This window comes from Battus philenor, unplaced genomic scaffold (assembly GCF_028537555.1).
Source record: "Battus philenor isolate CCGP_79_NKW_IND1 unplaced genomic scaffold, ilBatPhil1.0.hap1 SCAF_2, whole genome shotgun sequence".
NCBI classification, from domain to species: Eukaryota; Metazoa; Arthropoda; class Insecta; order Lepidoptera; family Papilionidae; genus Battus; species Battus philenor.
Window position 1 is genome coordinate 3430264 of NW_027181682.1, and position 17800 is coordinate 3448063.

General features: G+C 35.7%; 1 protein-coding gene across 6 annotated transcripts in view; it reads left to right on the plus strand.

The window, feature by feature from the left end:
- The window catches only part of sky (GTPase-activating protein skywalker), a 149322-nt gene that overhangs the window by 23550 nt on the left and 107972 nt on the right, over nucleotides 1–17800 (plus strand). The window lies entirely within an intron of this gene.

Consider the following 17800-nt stretch of genomic DNA (forward strand, 5'->3'; position numbering starts at 1 on the left):
ATTGAATGGCGACCACGATTCGATAGACGCAGCGGTAGTTAGCCCACTAGGTCTACCGACGATATAGTTAAGGTTGCGGGACATTACTGAATAGAGGTAGCGACAAACCGGACATCGTGATGATCTTTGGAGGAAGCTTATGCCTTGCAGTGGGCGTCTATCAGTTGAAAAGAAGACTAAGAATAACATCAAAATGATCTGAATATATATGACGTCATGTATGTGTCATGAGGAAATGGAACACAGAGCTGTCCGTTTTGCGTTTGCCAAGTCCAACATAATTAAGAGGAAAATTCGCTTTACTCAAATGTAATCTGTAAACAAACTGACAAAGTAATTTTGAATTAATCTAATCGCAAGAGCCTACTTGAGATTCTTATATCAATCTCTTAAGTTTCACTTTACAAATGTTATTATCTTTTACTGTTTGATACAATTTTACGGAAGTATGATTATATGTATAAGTGATAGTGCAGCGGTAGATGACTAAGATTTGTTATCTTAGGTCGTGCGTTCAATTTCCGGAACGCTGTCTTACATATTCTCACTTTTTTTTTTGCTTTAGTTATATATATTTATATATATATAAATAGGGGTCGAAGACCAGTGGGTAGACCCAGGTAACGCTAGATCGATCGCGTTGAGGCAGACTTGCGCGAATTGAATGTCAGCCAATGGCAGACGATGGCGGAAGATAGAGGAAAGTGGAAGTCTCTCGCTTCGGAGGCCAAGACCCACTTTGGGTCACTGAGCTAGCGGAGTAGTAGTATATATATATATAGGATTGTCACTGCTCACAGAGATGTTTTCAGAGTATGGGCAGCAGCGTCCTCTATTATATAGGCTTATGCCTTAGATTGGGCGTCTATAGGCTGAAGCAACAAGGGCTATATATATATATATATAGAAGGCGAGATTGATGTTGAAGGCGACAAATCATTCGTATACTAATTAAAGTCATACAAAATAAAATCCGTCATCATCATTTAATGATTACAGTCCGCATTAATTGGTGATCGAAGCGATGATAATATACAGCTCGGCTCAGCTACGGTGACACGAACATGTAGTAACATGAACGAACAATATCGAACACGAATTGACAATCAACGACAGTGGCGACGTCTGTACGTGTAACATTGGCGCCGATTATTCGCTTACCTGTTTGTAACGATTCCTATATGTATGTCACAATGTGATCTGAATTAATATTCTGTTATCTCTGATGTTTTTAAATTAATTATGCATATTCTTATTATTGAATGTTTACTTTCTCACATTTTTTTGTATTTTGAACATGAATATTGGTAAAACCGATGTTGTAGCTTTCTTTTAGGAACATTCTGAAAATAAAAAAACCAAAAAGAGATGCTTGCCGGAGATCATTAGTAGAGATATAAGAATAAGGGAATTTCAAATCAAAAATTTAGGACAAGTAATAACCCTACGACAATTGTAAGAGCTTAGAGTGGCTTGCGACGTGGAAATGGGTCGGAGCATTGGTTGAAACATCGCTTCCCTTTTGGAAGAGTAGGAGAACCGCCACACTTTTTGTCGGTTTTGTTGCAAGGTGGTGGGTGATGTAATTAGGCATAACAAAACCATGTAACAGAAAGCGAGGGATGGGAAGTGATCCGTAAATGTGTGGGTGAATGCTGTATCTCGCATGTATCATGTATGCTGAATGATAAAAACAATAAAGAGAGAAATTATGTAGAGAGGGAAGGTAAAGATAGGAGGAAAGAGTAATTTAAAAAAAAATCCACGGTTAAAAAAGAAAAATCTTATCTATATCAATTGTAAAACCGTGGTCAAAAGTTAGTCACCTGCAAAAAATACACATTTAAATTTCTCGTTTCATATGATATCTATGTAATTGATATCATCATAATTTAAGCCGTAAGACATCCACTGCTGGACGTAAACTACTCCATGGATTTTCAAAATGACTAGTTGAACAGGGCCTGCGCCCAACGTATTCCGACGACATTAATAAGACTGACGTATGTAAGTTGGTACAAAAATATTGTTGAATAGTGACCAAGGGCAGGTAGACGCGACGAGGATAGATTTCCCACTAGATTGACCGACGACATAGTTATGGTCGCGGGAGACATCCTGCACCACAGATGTCTTGCACATCCAAAAGTTTCTGGACGCGCAAAACGTCTGTGTGTGATGTCAATGTGCGGTCATCGTGGCGATCTTTGAGGGAGGTCTAAGCCTTGCAGTACGTGTATGTTGTCTGTGATGATGCTGATGATGTACATGTAATATTAATTAAAAAGGGGGAGTCTTTAGTCTTTATTTTTAGTAGTACGTTTCATTTTACTACGTTTTAAAATATGTTCATATCAAAGATCTTTGATGGGCAAAACTAATGTACAATTGTTAGCGATTAGAGAGGCGCATTTTATCGTCGTAATACACTTACAGTAGATTATACACTTTAATGCGATGACTTAAGGTATGTATTGGAAAATAAGGTATTCGGTGCTGCGCAATATGCCCCCATACGCAGTAGAATTTAGTCAAAGCAACGTGGGGACCGACCACCTGGCGAAAGGTGCACACTCGAACCCCTTTGTCGATCGACGCTTGTTTTTGTGTGAAGCACATATTGTGTTTAAACACGTACTGCGTATTAGGTTTTCATTTATTTAAATAAATAACGCTTGAGTTGACATTGAGATTTGCGAATTAAAACAATTCGGACATGTGTTTTGTTTATTGTTTTATTGATTGCCTAGAAATTTTCATAATGTAGCATTTGTCATGGATACTATTTCCGAAACATAGTTATCACTAGCTTCAACTATTTAAATGTTGTTTTTTTCAGATAGTCGACACGCGATTATCTTACTGAATATCAAATCTATTATTAGGACCTTGATTAAGTTTTCGCTGTTTTTTTTTTCCAAAAAACAATTATTTAAAATACAATGCTTACAAATGACATTACTCAAAGTATTGTCCATCATTAGAGACCACTTTCTCCCATCTCTCTGGTAGCAATTGAATCCCCCGTCGGAAAAATGACTCATCTTTCGAGGCAATCCATGAATCAAGCAATTTTTCGGCTTCTTCAAAAAAATGGAAGCGCTGCTCGCTTAAACCGTGCGCCATCGATCGAAACAAGTGGTAATCGGAGAGGTGCAATAAAATTCCCCGCAAAAACACTTTATTTGGCACAAAAGTACTAATTTTCACAAAAGGCTAATAAATATGTAGTTGACACTGTGGTAAACTCTATTCTACTATAATTTGAGGTTACATGTAGCACTACTTTGGTGATTTTTTAACCTACGAAATTCCAGGCACAGAGTGCCGCAACGCCATCTTTCAAAAAACAGCGAGAACTTATTCAAGGTCCTAATAAGTTTTTGTTTTAGTATATGCCAAAATTGGTGATGTTTTTCTTCACCCTTATGGAGAGTTGTGGCGATGTTAATATTGTTTTCAGTTTAATTCTTGTTTACAGTATTACCGGTCATAATATGATAAATAACAAACGGTATTCTGTTTGTTATTTATCCTAATATGACCGGTTCTTGACCCTACTCTGATTTATTTACATTATTATCTTAGCCTATTCTAGACTACTCTTATAACTAATTGGTAAGTGTTTATGTCAACCTATCTTTATTTTTACATCGTTTATCTCTCCCTGCTTTGTTATTGTGGAACGCCTTACACCTTTTATGTCTACTTTACCTTATACTACTTAATCTATATATTTTTACAACACTGATCATTTATTCCATTATTATTTTATATCTAGGTACCCTAGGTATAAAGAGTCAGATTGCAAAGGGTGTTTGTACTAATTTTTATTTTAGCAAGACTAGGGTCTCCTCGGGAGGTTTAACTCGGGTGGTTAAATATGTTCGTTAACGGCTTGGGACATATTTAATGTTTCAATCTGCAAGACATCTATACAGTTGTGACGTCACAGCTGTTTACAGTAACCGCGGGTACGTTGCAGTTATAAAATGCGGAGATTAATGAACAAAGCGTTGTTAACTCGAATGCCGGGCAATAAATACTTTATTGACAATGAAAATATTGGCGCTTCTTACATATAATGGCTTCAGTATACTATACCATGATCAATAGTGTCTGTGAAATAGCTTGTTATTGAATATTTTTATGTCTTGGATAGGCGTGTTGCGTTTTTATGAGACGAGTTTTAATCTCGCTACTATGAACGGAAGCATGTTCGTATAATTTTTAATTTTAGAAATCTATAAAAGATATAATGTGGTAGATTAATTATATATTTATTACACGCACGATCGATTTCGCGTAAAGCGGTAAGCCGACTATTTTGTTGATGCCCTGTTTTTATATCGGGACCGGAAAGTAATGTCTCTTTCTTAGTTAATTTCACACGACTACATATTTAACAAGTTTTTATTTCTAATCAACAATATATTCACCTTCGTTATCAATAACCTTTTACCGTCTCGCATACAAATATTCAATGACGAAGCGGTAAAAAACAATCAATTTTTCTGTAAAATATGTCGACACAAATGACATTACTTCTCTCAATATATTGTCAATGCATCGAAAAAGATCTGTCTATTTACAAAAACACATGACGCACGAATTCACGTCATCCAAACACGTTTGAAATGTCTTCGACCAGCACTAAGCGTTTTGATACAACCTTTATAGTGCGAATAGCCAAGGTGTGGAAGTACCTACTAGCTAGCTATAACTTGAGAGTCTTTAGGTCAAGAATAGGTTTCTTCTAGGCAAGCATGTACTATCGTAGACCTCAACATCGCTTATCATCAGGCGAGATAGAGGTCAAATGCTTTGCCTATAATCGTTAAAAAATTGAAATTTCAAAATATGATTCCAGAAATTCTTAAGCTCGAGTTTTTGTAAAAAAAATTTAAGGTCAACTTATTACAGGGTTTTTTCGATAGAATATTGCTTTCCATGCTAATCCAACACGTTCTCTGCTAATAATACAGCGAAGGGCCAATAAAATAATTGCACTAAATCGGATAACCAGATACAATTATATCGATATTTACTCTCGTATCGCATGTGTTAAATCATTGAGATTGTTACAATTATATTAAACACAATATAGCCAGCATATTGTGTACATATAACATACTGTTCGTATAAACACCGAGACAGTCTTTGTTCTCTGAGTGCAATGCCAAAGGAAGAACCATCTTTATACTATGTTACAGGCACATTACTTTTAAAGAATAGGTCCGTGTTAAAATGTCCTCTACTTTAATAATCCTTGCGTTTAAAATCGAAATAGTCTAGCATATGTTAGTATAGGTACTTTGATTTTAATTTCGGAGTCGTTTAGAGTGGGGCCCTAAAGCTTCATTAGCTTCCGCGACTTTGAGGCGTACGGTAGAGCGACGTGGTCTCAAACCATCGTGATAGCACCTCATGGATTTCGGAGGGAGTTTGAACAACGCAAATCACAATACGGACTAACTACTGTGCATGGGCGACCACCGAGGATGTTTTAGCTGGTAGGAATGACATAACCCTGTCCTCCTCCCAGAGGCAGGGCATCTTGAACCTCCGGATAAACCCTCTCCCCCTGAAACCAAATAAAAAAGGTACTTGTATTTTTATAACTAATAATAAACAATGTTAAGACTTCCCAAAGTAGAATGAATAGGAAGCCATCTGCTACATAAATTTTGTTACAAAACGTAATGTTCACCAGAATTTAACAATGTAAATAAAGGTTGAAACATTTATTTCATTTTAGAGAATATTTATTAAAAAGAGTGATATTTTTTTATCTAAACTATACTCTTGTTTTAATAATTAAAATATTTTCATTCAAGTTTTATTAAGTCAATACATTTTCGCATAATATCTAACAATTACTTCTTAATATTATGATAAAATAATATTATTTGCCAAGGAATGCACACCATCTTACTAGTTTAGCTTCTAATTTGACAATACGCCATTTTGTTCGTTTGACATTTAACGACAAACAAGTAGAGTCGGCAAAAAATAGCTTTGTTTCATATTCTGTAAAACCATCTTCTGTACTCTTCAGACCTGGCGTTGACGATTACCTCTTCATCAATATAGCAGGCAGAGAGTAGCGCTTGAATTATGCGCAAAATGTACTACGATGGTGAAACGTTTTGAATAAGAAAAGTATTTATTTCTATCCGTAATTTCGCGTTTTTTACTGAAAAAAAAACCGATCAAAATTTACGTACATCTGGATATATCGTGTGGAAGCAAAAGCAAGTATGATAGATTTGAATGAACATTAAATTATAAATATTATTGTACTACGAATCTGCGTAGACTGTAGCTACGAGGTGTCTACGAAACTATACCTGTTTTGTTTGCGTAGCAGTATTTTTTGGGGTCGAGTTATATTCAAGGCTATCCATTGATCGCTTGTCGCATTAGACATGTGTATGTATGATATTTCTGTATTCTTGCACCGGATAGTACATGCGATAGTGTACATGTTTACAAAACGAATTCCTTGTTAGGTTAAGGAGTTGATGTATGTAATTTGATAATAGCGTATAATGGATTAAAATTCGGTCATTTTGTTAACATTGAATCGGAATGTTGGACAGGGTTCAAAAGAAAATTCAGGTCGAGAGTTTCTCTTAAAAGGCCCTTACGCTTTGTAACTATGGTATCAGCATTGTGAAAAGAAAATCGACGTGATGTCAAACCGTCGTTATAGTATAACTAAGGATTCAGGTTTAGTATAAACAACGTAACTTAGAGAGGAATTGTAATAGCACAGCACGAAGAGACTGCTGATAAAAAGAGTTGTCTCCGAAATTTCACACAGCGTAGAAACGACCATCTAAGAATTTAACTGGATAAAAACTACACTTAGCCCTATACTGTCTCCGGTGTCAAGATATATATAAAAGAGTAAGCTAATTCGCATTATATATATATATATATATATATATATATATAATTCGCATTATATATATATATATATATATATATATACCCGTGTAAATATATATATATATATATATATATATATATATATATATACGGGTCCCATAAAGAACTTCCTCAGCTAAAGATTGATTGCAGAAGGCATCGTGATGATCACGAAGGGGTATAGAGCTAAGGGGTATAGAGCTGAACTAAGGCAATTAACATCATCATCATCGCCACGATGATCGGTCTTGCGCCACCCACATCTAGGAACTTCTCGCGACGTTGACCATGTCGTCGGTACACCTGAGTCTACCGGCTGGTGATAGCCACTGTATAACAGCATAATAAACATTTCAATTATTATGTACACTTTGAATGTTTTGTATTACACGAACAAAGATAAGATGTGCACAAGTGTGAATGATCGTGCCTTTATTTTTAATCCAAAAATAATAAATACACGTTATTTTCGTTGTGCGTTTGTTTAGTGTTCCTCTTTCGCATTTTTCGAGAATGATATATCGCCCGCGACACGCGCGGCATGCGGATTGACTCGAATCTTGGACGCGTTTCAGGCCCGAGGTTTTTCCTCGATCGTTCCACTCGCACTCGCTTCTTTGAAGTGCCGTTTATAGTTTTTAACAATGACTCATTTATATTCCATCAACAATTTAATTGTAATAATTCCAATAAGGATGATTAGGTGTGATTATAGGTGTAAAAGCTCTAAAAGGATGTATGTTATACAGTACACCCAATCCAAAAATTTCGTGTTTCAAATATAATAAATAATGTAATGATAATATAGTAAATGATCTCCATCCAAAGGTTGTCTGGTAGAGATCGCCACCAGCAGTAGACTGCCTCTTGTACCTCTATATGAATTGTTTCTTCTTTTTGTGGTGAACAAAAAAGTATGAATAAATAAATAAAAGAAAGCGTTTTCAAAATTGAAATTACCTCATATTAAAATTAATCATTGTTTACCATCCATCCCTGTAGGCTGTAGTCACAATCCAAAAAAAAAAAAATTAATGGAACTTATTTATGAGTAATTGGACAAAGGTTTTCCTTAAAGTTTTCTGCTGACAAATGAGCTATACATTGACTCTTAAAGAAATTACGCCTATAACAATCACTCTGTATAATAATCGAGCTAGTACTGGGAAAAGCGTGTATACATATGCATATTATTAAGATTTCTTGAGAATTTAATGTAATTTTTAAAAGCCAATGTCAAACTGTACAATACGATGGAAAAATTTCACATTGTGTTTAACGCTAATTTTATTTTGCCGAAATGTTTTCATTATACTTCAGGAGAAATAAAACTATTTAGATATTTGTACAAGCTACTTGTAAAAATAAAAAAATAACTTTCGATACCACATGTACATGCCATTATATTTTGGAATCCGTAATCTGCGAGCACAGTTCGATGTAGCTGTAAAAATAACTGCTAATATTAGGTAATGTATTTATTACACAGTCGGTGTATTGATAATAAATTTAATATTAATAGCTTAAATAGAATCAAAAATAGCATGGCTAATAGCTTTTAGCAGTAAAATAGTTTGATTAATATCGTTTGTTAGCGCGCGCGAATTATGCTGTTATGTGGTGCGATTGGCGGCGGTGCCATCTCTCAATGGCGATAGGAAATCGATGCTCGCGAGTCGAGTGCGACTTCTCGACGGATTTAATTACGCTGCGTTACAACACACCTCGGTAGATGTCGGGCGCGTGACGGTAGCCGTTTCCCGCGCTTTTCACGCGACGCGTTCGGATACATTGTTCGAATGTTCATTGTCAACACCAATATTTTTATTTATTTATAACAATACTTTGAGTACGTCTAGCCAACATTTTACTTTATTACATGTTTTGTCATCTTTTTAAATATTTTTTATAATGTATTTTTAATTTACGTTATTGTATTCTTGTGTGTATTTGCTTTTATGTCTACTACAAAGAATGTTGCATTGTGTATTATTGTATAATTTAATATTTTCGCGGTATACCGAAACACCTATACTTTGTCTAAGATATAGCGCAGCGGAACAGGGGAGAAACAGTCCGTCCTGTTGTTAAAGGAGCCAGAATAAGAAGATCCAACGATCGAGGCAGCGATGGTTATGCTCTTTTTGCTCTAAGATATGTTAGCAGTATGACGGATGGGGGGGGGGGGATAAACGTCACATTGTCTATTCTCAATTATCTCATGTGCGTCTTGGCAGTCGCGTCCTCCGCCGTCTCATTGCGGTGGAGATTAGGGCGTGCACACTATTAAAAACACTTCAAAACAGTGTTCGTGTAAAATTATTTCTTAGGTTATTACCGGCATTTGTAGATTGTGTTGTAAAATAAAGTTGTTACAACTCTAACATTGTCCAATATGTAATATAGAGTAGAAGACAACGGATAATTGCAGTGTTTGTTTATACCATTAAATGTTAGTTTTATATGCTTTAGTAATTTTATAGCTTTAACTATAAACACTGGTAATGTGAATAACAGTTTTATTGCTCTGCACAGGACGTGTTCGCTATTTTGACTAAATTGCATTTTAATCTTATATTAAATAAACTAGTTTAAAATTTTGGATTAGCATAAATTTTAATAATTGAGGATGGATTAGGCTATGTGTGGAACTTCGCTGCGAGATCGGGTCATGAATGCGAAGATCCGCAGAAGAATCACTCACTGATGTAGCTCGAAGAATTCCTCGTCTTAAGTGGCAGTTGGCGGGCCATATGGCTTGTACAACTGACGACTATTGTCGTCGAAAGATTCTCGAATGCCTACCCTACCACAAGTCGGTAGACGCGGCTTGAATAAGCCTTCAACTAGATGGACCGCCGAAAGTCATCGCGCCTATATTTGAGGGAGGTGTGGCGTGCTTATCGCGCGCCACTCAAACACCAAGCTCTTACCCACGTGACCGTCAATCGCATGGCGGCGGCGGCAGTGAAACAGATACATGACAGATGGCGCCACAGTAGACGCAACGAAAATCTGCATCGCGCTGTTGAGAGTCTCCGCGCTCATTATAAGGGCTAGCGGAGGTGCGGTCAACACTGGAAGAAGCAACTGAAGATCAAGAAGCAACCGACGAACAAGAAGCAATCGACGAACAAGATACAACCGACGAACTACCGAAGCACAAGAAGCTACCGAAGCACAAGAAGCTACCGAAGAACAAGAAGCTACCGTACCACGACCACTCCTACAGAGGCTTTTGCCTGTCAGTAGGCATCTATCGGCTGTCATCATGCTGATGACGAATCTGTTTTATAGTCAATATGTAAGTTGCACGAGTTTCTAGGTTCCAACATTCGCATTACTCGTAAAGAACCAAAACAGGACATGACCCCGGTATAGAGAATGAAATCTTTGTTTGCTAATAGGCAATATAGCAGACAATTCTATATATTACATTAAATACTTTAATAAACAAAACGCAAGATATTAATATTATTTCATAAATATCGTCAATTTAATAATATTTTTTGCTTTATTTATATAATACCATACGAGCCTGTTATATGTAAAATGTATCATACAATTTAATATGTACTTATTTTTTGCTTACACGTTTTTTGTACCTATCTACTCCTACTCTCTATGTAATAGAATAAATAATATCTATTCATTTCGGAACAATATTTATTGGATTTCATATATTATTTGTTAACAAGTCAATATAACAACTGAGATAAATAAAAACATTACAAGTATTTTTTTATTAATAATAGCGGTATTCAGATTTTAGTTAGGTATTGTAAGCCCTGCCTCCTTTAGATACCTTTCGGAGACCCTGCTTGCCCTCAAAAGTAATTTTTGTTTAAATTACCGTCATCTGTCCATCTCTCAGTATCATCACTAACATCATTTTCACATTCTTCAATTTCACTTTCATCCTCATTAAAATCTTCCTAATCACGATGCTCAACAATATTATCAAGTATATCATCTAACTGTTCTATATTCATGTCTTCTTCATATTCCGGATCACTGTCTCTATACATAATAACATTTCATCACTTTCTCTATCGCTGCCCATTTTCTCTAATCCTGATGGTCCTGGCTTTGGGTCACTCATTTTAGGTGCTAAATTGAAATCAACATCAAATTTTATTTTTATCAACTGCTAAGATTATTTTTATATTAAATTAGTCTTGTTCTCACGGCTGTTTTTTCCAGACTGACTGATAACAGCAATTCAATATCATTGCACACACGGTGTGCAGGCGGTCTCGAATGGGTTAAGGTTATTGAAAGACGCTGCATCCACGCCACTTCCAACTAGTTCTATATATGATGCAGGCCTATCTCCACAAGTTAGAAGTCTTACGGCGAATGATTAGGTTGATGATCAACGGAAGCTTGAGTCCCAACGGTGGACCGGTGAGAGATACGGCTTTTCACAGTACAATAGTTTGTTTTTGAATCACTTTACATACGTTTATTGTTTTGCAATTGATAACGCTTCACGGGATACAGTGATACATTGCTTAACTCGAGAACTACTTGGTTCTAAACAACTTGTGGAAATCTTGTTCTATCCAGGAGTTTCGAAATACATACACTGCGCAGTACAGTGTTACATAGTTTATCTCGATAGCACCTCGTTGTAAACACCTTGTGAAAATGTTGTTCTACCCACGAGTTTTGAAATACATACACTGCGCAGTACACGGTGATACATAGTTTATCTCGATAGCACCTGGTTGTAAAAACCTGGTGAAAATTTTGTTCTACTCAGGAGTTTCGAAATATATACTACGCAGTATATAGTGATACATAGTTATGTCGATAGCACCTGGTTGTAAACACCTTGTAAAAATGTTGTTCTACCCACGAGTTTCGTAACATATATATTGCATAGTACACGGTGATAAATAATTCACCTCGAGAGTTACCTGGTTTCAAATACTTTGTATGTGCATCCAGCATCTTTCAAAGATCTTGGCCTTGGTTGGTTTGAAAGGTCGTCTGTCTTGTTTTATTATAAGCTATTTTAATTACTTTCTGCACTTAATACATTCAAATTGTTGTCTAGTAGATTTTATTTAAAATATGACATCAACAATATAGTTTAAGGTAATCAATTTTTGAATTCCACTTTCGTTAAGATATTTGCGATTTTTTTTTAAATTATTGACGTATTTTAAAACTACCTAACCTTGTCAAGTGACGTCACGTATGATACGATGTTATCCATCTAATTAATGTCGTATAGATAATGTACGTAAAAATAAACTTGTGGTTTTGGCACTGGCATATACGACTAATGAACGTAAGACGTGTCCGTAGAATAATTTTCAAAAAAAAATTTTGGTAAAACTTCTGATAAATGAATTGTAATCAAAACCTTTAAAATATGTCTTATAACTTATATTTTGCATATAAGTATATAAAATATTAATGATCATCAGGCTCATATGAATATACTTGTCCATTTTTTAACTAGAATGTGAGATTAAATCCCCTCGGTGGGAGCCTTCTGTATGTATAGGATATAGAATTCCTTAAGGCTTGCTTAGAGACTTACTTTCAGTCGGCTTCTTCTCACCCAAACCCTCTCATAGCGAGTGCTTGTAGGTACTTCCCCCGTAGTTACAAAGGAAAAGAGACGTCCCAAAGACGTATTCCTTATGCCCATCACAGGGTTACCACAGAACATGCACCACACCACACCCTCTGCAAACACATATAACATTGCAAGCGCTAACCACACAGCATCTGTTACACTCCGCACAAGACATGACGTCATTCACAATAGAACAAAACACTACTCACCACACCACAACACCCGTTCTTAAGGGTCGCGCACTATCTAACCGCGAACAGCGTCTGTGGTACACGCTGCCGTCCCAAGCCGCATACAAACAACATAAACACTATACAGCTGTACTCGGGTAGAGCGGTTTACTAGGTGCGAACGTCATCGTACAACTGGAATGCGTCTGTCCAGCTTCTGTTTTATTTTTAAGTTCACGGACCCTTCCCCTCCGTGAACTCAGTTCAGAACAGCATCAACTTCAACCCAAAACCAAGCATAGGATATATTGCTCTTTGGTAGTAGAACAAGGTTATATGGTATTCCTACTCTTATATCCACAGTGTTTTGGATTTAGTAGCCGACGATTTCTAATAATCGATCCATATTAATTAACACGAGTTGTTATTTGAAACATTCAATGCGTGACAGTAGGTGGTGATACATGTATGTAATGACTTGCCATAAGAATGACTAATATTTTAGCAGAAAATATCAATGTTGTGCTCTAAAAAAGATGATGCTAAATTTACCGTATTAGCCAAAAAAAGTAATTTATTTATTTATTTATCTTTAAAAAGAAGGTTCTAGACCTGTTGGTGGAAGAGTCGTTACAACTATCTTAACTAACGTATATATATAACTCCTACTTAGGTATGTTTGTAAGTTCGGTCACCTTCCACTAATTGTCTGCACCACCATGGGTTGACGGGTAGAGAGTGAGTGCCTAAAGGCATTAAGTCCACCTTTACAAAATTTGTAGAAGACAAATAAATAAATAAATTGATAAATATTTATGTTGATAATAATATGTTTCAATTGCACAAAAAGAGTTGGGATATTTAAAGTAATTTAGCTATAACTTATAAAGTAACAGTTCATTTTGAAAAAGAGGTCACAAGTCTTGGTTCAATTTGCAAACTCAACGAAATGATCTCTTCTTTTGTTCGGTGGCGTCAATGAAAAAAAAAAAACAAATTGGTCTAAGATTCTATACAAATGAGTCTGCCTGAGAATCCGTTAATTATTATTTATACCAAGTTATTCGTATTTATTTTCTAACTGCCAAAGAAAATTGTAGTCTCTGGAAGTCTACAGCCTATTGAAAGTTTTTGGGGGTCTTTGTCCGGCAGTAGAAGTCTATGTGGATATTCACATCAAGTAGATTGATTTTCTTTTGGACCGGACCGTAACTACTGCCCAAATGACATTTGCAGATTCTGCAGGTTTAAAAGGCAGGACGTAGAAAGCGCTTACCCTAATACCTGTTTAAACATAGCTACGCCGGAGGGCTTCCAAGTGAGGCATGGTTCGGTTCGCTTCATACAACTACCTTACCGGATCGGTCCCCGGGCTCTTAGATCGCTTCGATACACGCTTTATGAAGTGACGACACTCAAAGGCCCTCACAAGGGGATTAAAAAATGGTTATCTAGATATATTTATAAATATTATTTTGCATTTATACGACCTGTATTATAGTAATTCAAAAAATGCTAGAATAGTACCGGCCGTGAATATCTCTGGCAGTGTCGATCGACATCAAGGCGATATCTTTGTATTGTGCTTTTGTTTCATAATCACCGCCATTAAGGCCAACGTCCCCCGTGCAATTACAATGGCGATGTCGTAACGATATCTGGTGCGGAGTTGTTAATAACTCGAAGGCTTTACCGCTTAGATTGAAAGGTACGCTGTGATATATTTTTTTTTAATTTTATAATTTTTCTTGTTCTTTGCTGCCATTTTTTCGATGACATTTTGCCATTTTGTGTTTAGAAGCATTATACCGTTGATGTAAAATTTTAGAAGTTTATAATTAGAAAAATATTGCATAAAATCAACTTCAAATGTTCACTTTTAAAGTTGTCTTTTTTGGATTCGATGGTGTATTCAGGGTCATTCCGTCGTCGATTGTTCTAATTAGGAGGCCTAACAACTCGATCCAAACATCTGTTGGTTGTACTAGAGATTAAATAAATATTTATGAGCAAAAACTACACGAGAAAATCCGGGCGCACGACATAGGTTGTACGCATTTGCGATTTGCTAGCTAAACATGACATCAACATGTAATACGCTAACGAGACATCAACGAACTAATACAATTATTCCGTGTAAATTGCTATTATACATTATACGACATTTTTGTAGTTTTCGGAAAAATATTTGCTATTCTAATCAATACGGGTGTGTCGGTTGTGACTAAATTATTAGGGTTAGAATCAGCCCGAGACGATAATTGACGAGCCCACTCTTAGATAACCTCTTCTTATCAATTGTTATTTCTCTTAACCCTTTCGCTGCTGACAGTGATTATCAGGCCCTGTTTTATTTACGATTATTTACTACTAGCTACAAATATGCTTTGTTCGTACCAATTACTAAAAGAATATATAACATAATTTCGTAATAGATTTAAGATATTATGTAAGAAGATTTCAGAGAGTACTCTGGAAAACTTTATGAAAAGAAAAGTAATCTGCGATACTTTTCATGTGCAGAAGTAAGTAAGTAAGTGTGATATACTAATGCAATCCCAACAAGTGACGTAATTCCATGATTAAGCGGGATCGGAAATACTGACGTGTTAAAATAGTTAATTCATATACTATTATTATAATTAATTATTATGTGATATGTACTTTAAATTGTACCTTATATTTAATAACTAACTAAGCTGTACAATGTAAAGTTGTCTGTGTATTGGTGAAATATGAATACATATATTAGTAGGAGTAGAAGAAATAAATGGAATACATTTGGAAAAACTTCTCTTATGTAAAAAAATATCTTATGTTAAAATACAATAATAATCATTTTAAAGTTTTTTTTGTAGAAATGTAATTGGCATTCGGAAGATTTAAAAAAATATTTTTTCTTTTTTTAACTTTTCATCCAAGATGCACAGGGGATTGGTTATCAGTGTGATAGTTTTAAACGGTTGAATTTATAACTCTCAAAATTTTCTCAAAAAGGTTGCTGTGACGTCTATTTTTAATCACCTGTATAAAGTAATAATTGTATGAGATGTCATTTTAATTTTTTTTTTCTATTGGAAGATACTACAGGCCTTCTGGCAATACAAAGTCTGTAGAGATAGTAAACAGTAATTTATTTTAGTGCGTAATCTGAATTTTAAAAATGTTTTTTGTACTATATTATCATAACGTTATTTATTATTCATGAAACCGTTAATTTTTGAGTAGGGTGTATCTTACAATTATTGATAGCAAAATTTTTTTTTACGTCTAACCAATCATCCTGTATATTGAATAATTCCGACTTTTATATTTCGTAAGTCTTCGATTGCCGAATCGCATCTTCGCTCCAGCGCCGCTGGCTGCCTTCCAGGGCTCCGCGTGCCCGGTAACGTTCGAAAACTATTTTTGTGTTTCACCATTTTGATATGGCGTCGTGTTTACGTTACACTGTCAATACATTCAGTCGTTTTTCTTAATGCAAACAAGCAATTAGGTAATGGAGACGCAATTAGAACAATACCAGTGACCTCAGCGCGGACGCGCGCCCGCAAACGCACCTGCCAAGAGTTTGTGCAGTGAGAATACATCTGACACATATTTGTTTATTCCATATACACTATATATGCACGAAGCTTCGCCGCGAGATCGAAAATGACAAGATTCGCAATAAAATCAAGGTCATTATGTAGTTAGAAAAATTTCTTGTCTGAAGTGATAGTGAAAGGCCTATATGGAGCCGAAATGTATTCGACCGTTGACTACAAACCTGTAGTCCTCCCATTAGGTGGACCAAGGACATAATTAGGGTCGCGAGAAATTGCAGGATGCTAACAGCGCCCGGTCATCGTGGCGATCCTTGGGGAGGCTTATAGCTTGCAGAGAGTGTCTGTTGGTTGATGTGATGGTGAATCCGCCCAGTTTTGGATTGACTTTAATTTATGGGACAGCTTTTATACGTTGTTTATTTTCGTTGTTCACATCTATATACAAACTAAAATAGAAAGTACATAGTTATTTCGACATATAGATATTTTACGTCCGTATTATACTAAGCGCTAATTGGGTAATTTGTTTTTAGCTGGTAATATTCATTCTAGGTAATTTTATCATACTAAAAAAAAATTGTAGTCAAATTTGATACCTATGAAAGCTAGTTTGAAAAAAGACATTTTTTAATACAAGACCCACCAACGCTTTTGCAAGTTACAATGTTGTAAACACCGTTCTTAGCTGACTTCTACTTGGCGAAAGAAATATTTGTACTTAATTTCAAGTCACTAAGCCTTAGGGTTCTAGAAATATCGTGATGAGTCAGTTCTTATGTGGATAACTCCTCAGATGAGAATTTTGACAACAAATATGGAAAAAATTGAAGTGAATTCCAGAGGACGGATGGAGATGGTTTTGGATGATACCGTGCTGAAATTGATGGACCCAGATCCCGCAAGTTACAAGGCTACGTTATTATGAAAATTAACTAGATACATGGCGGCGAAGGAGTAGACGGAACTAGTGTGGTGGCTATGTGAAAGGTTAAGGGCAGGAATGTTAATAATGATCTATTTGGTGGGTGTTAGGACCCCTCCTCTGACCACCCTCGCTAAAAGCGTATGGCGGAACAGCGACGGCAACCTCCGGTATCGAATGTATGATGATATATCTCACATACTCATTTTAATATTTATTGCTAACCAAATTTTTTATTCCGATAATTTAATTAAATTCAACTACTAATTAGCATCACCCTGTTCACGCAATTTAACATTTGATTGTGTTTAGTGGAGCTATGGTTTAAATATAATTTATATACTACTATAAAAATTTTAAAAATAAACCTCTGACATCGTTGCAAAAATATTAATTAAAATGTTTATACCTATATGAGTTGACGTTGGCTCTTCATTATTTTTGACCTAAAATTGACAAACTATTCTTTCTATAAAGTTAATATGGTTAATAGTTTTCATATGATTTTTTTTATTAATTCTAATTAGTGTTGCTAGTGTTTTTTTTTACAATATTTATTTTTTGCTTAAACTAAACGCAGACAGTTGGGAGAGGGTTGCCGCTATTTGATACGGATCTTTCTTCTTCCAGCTGC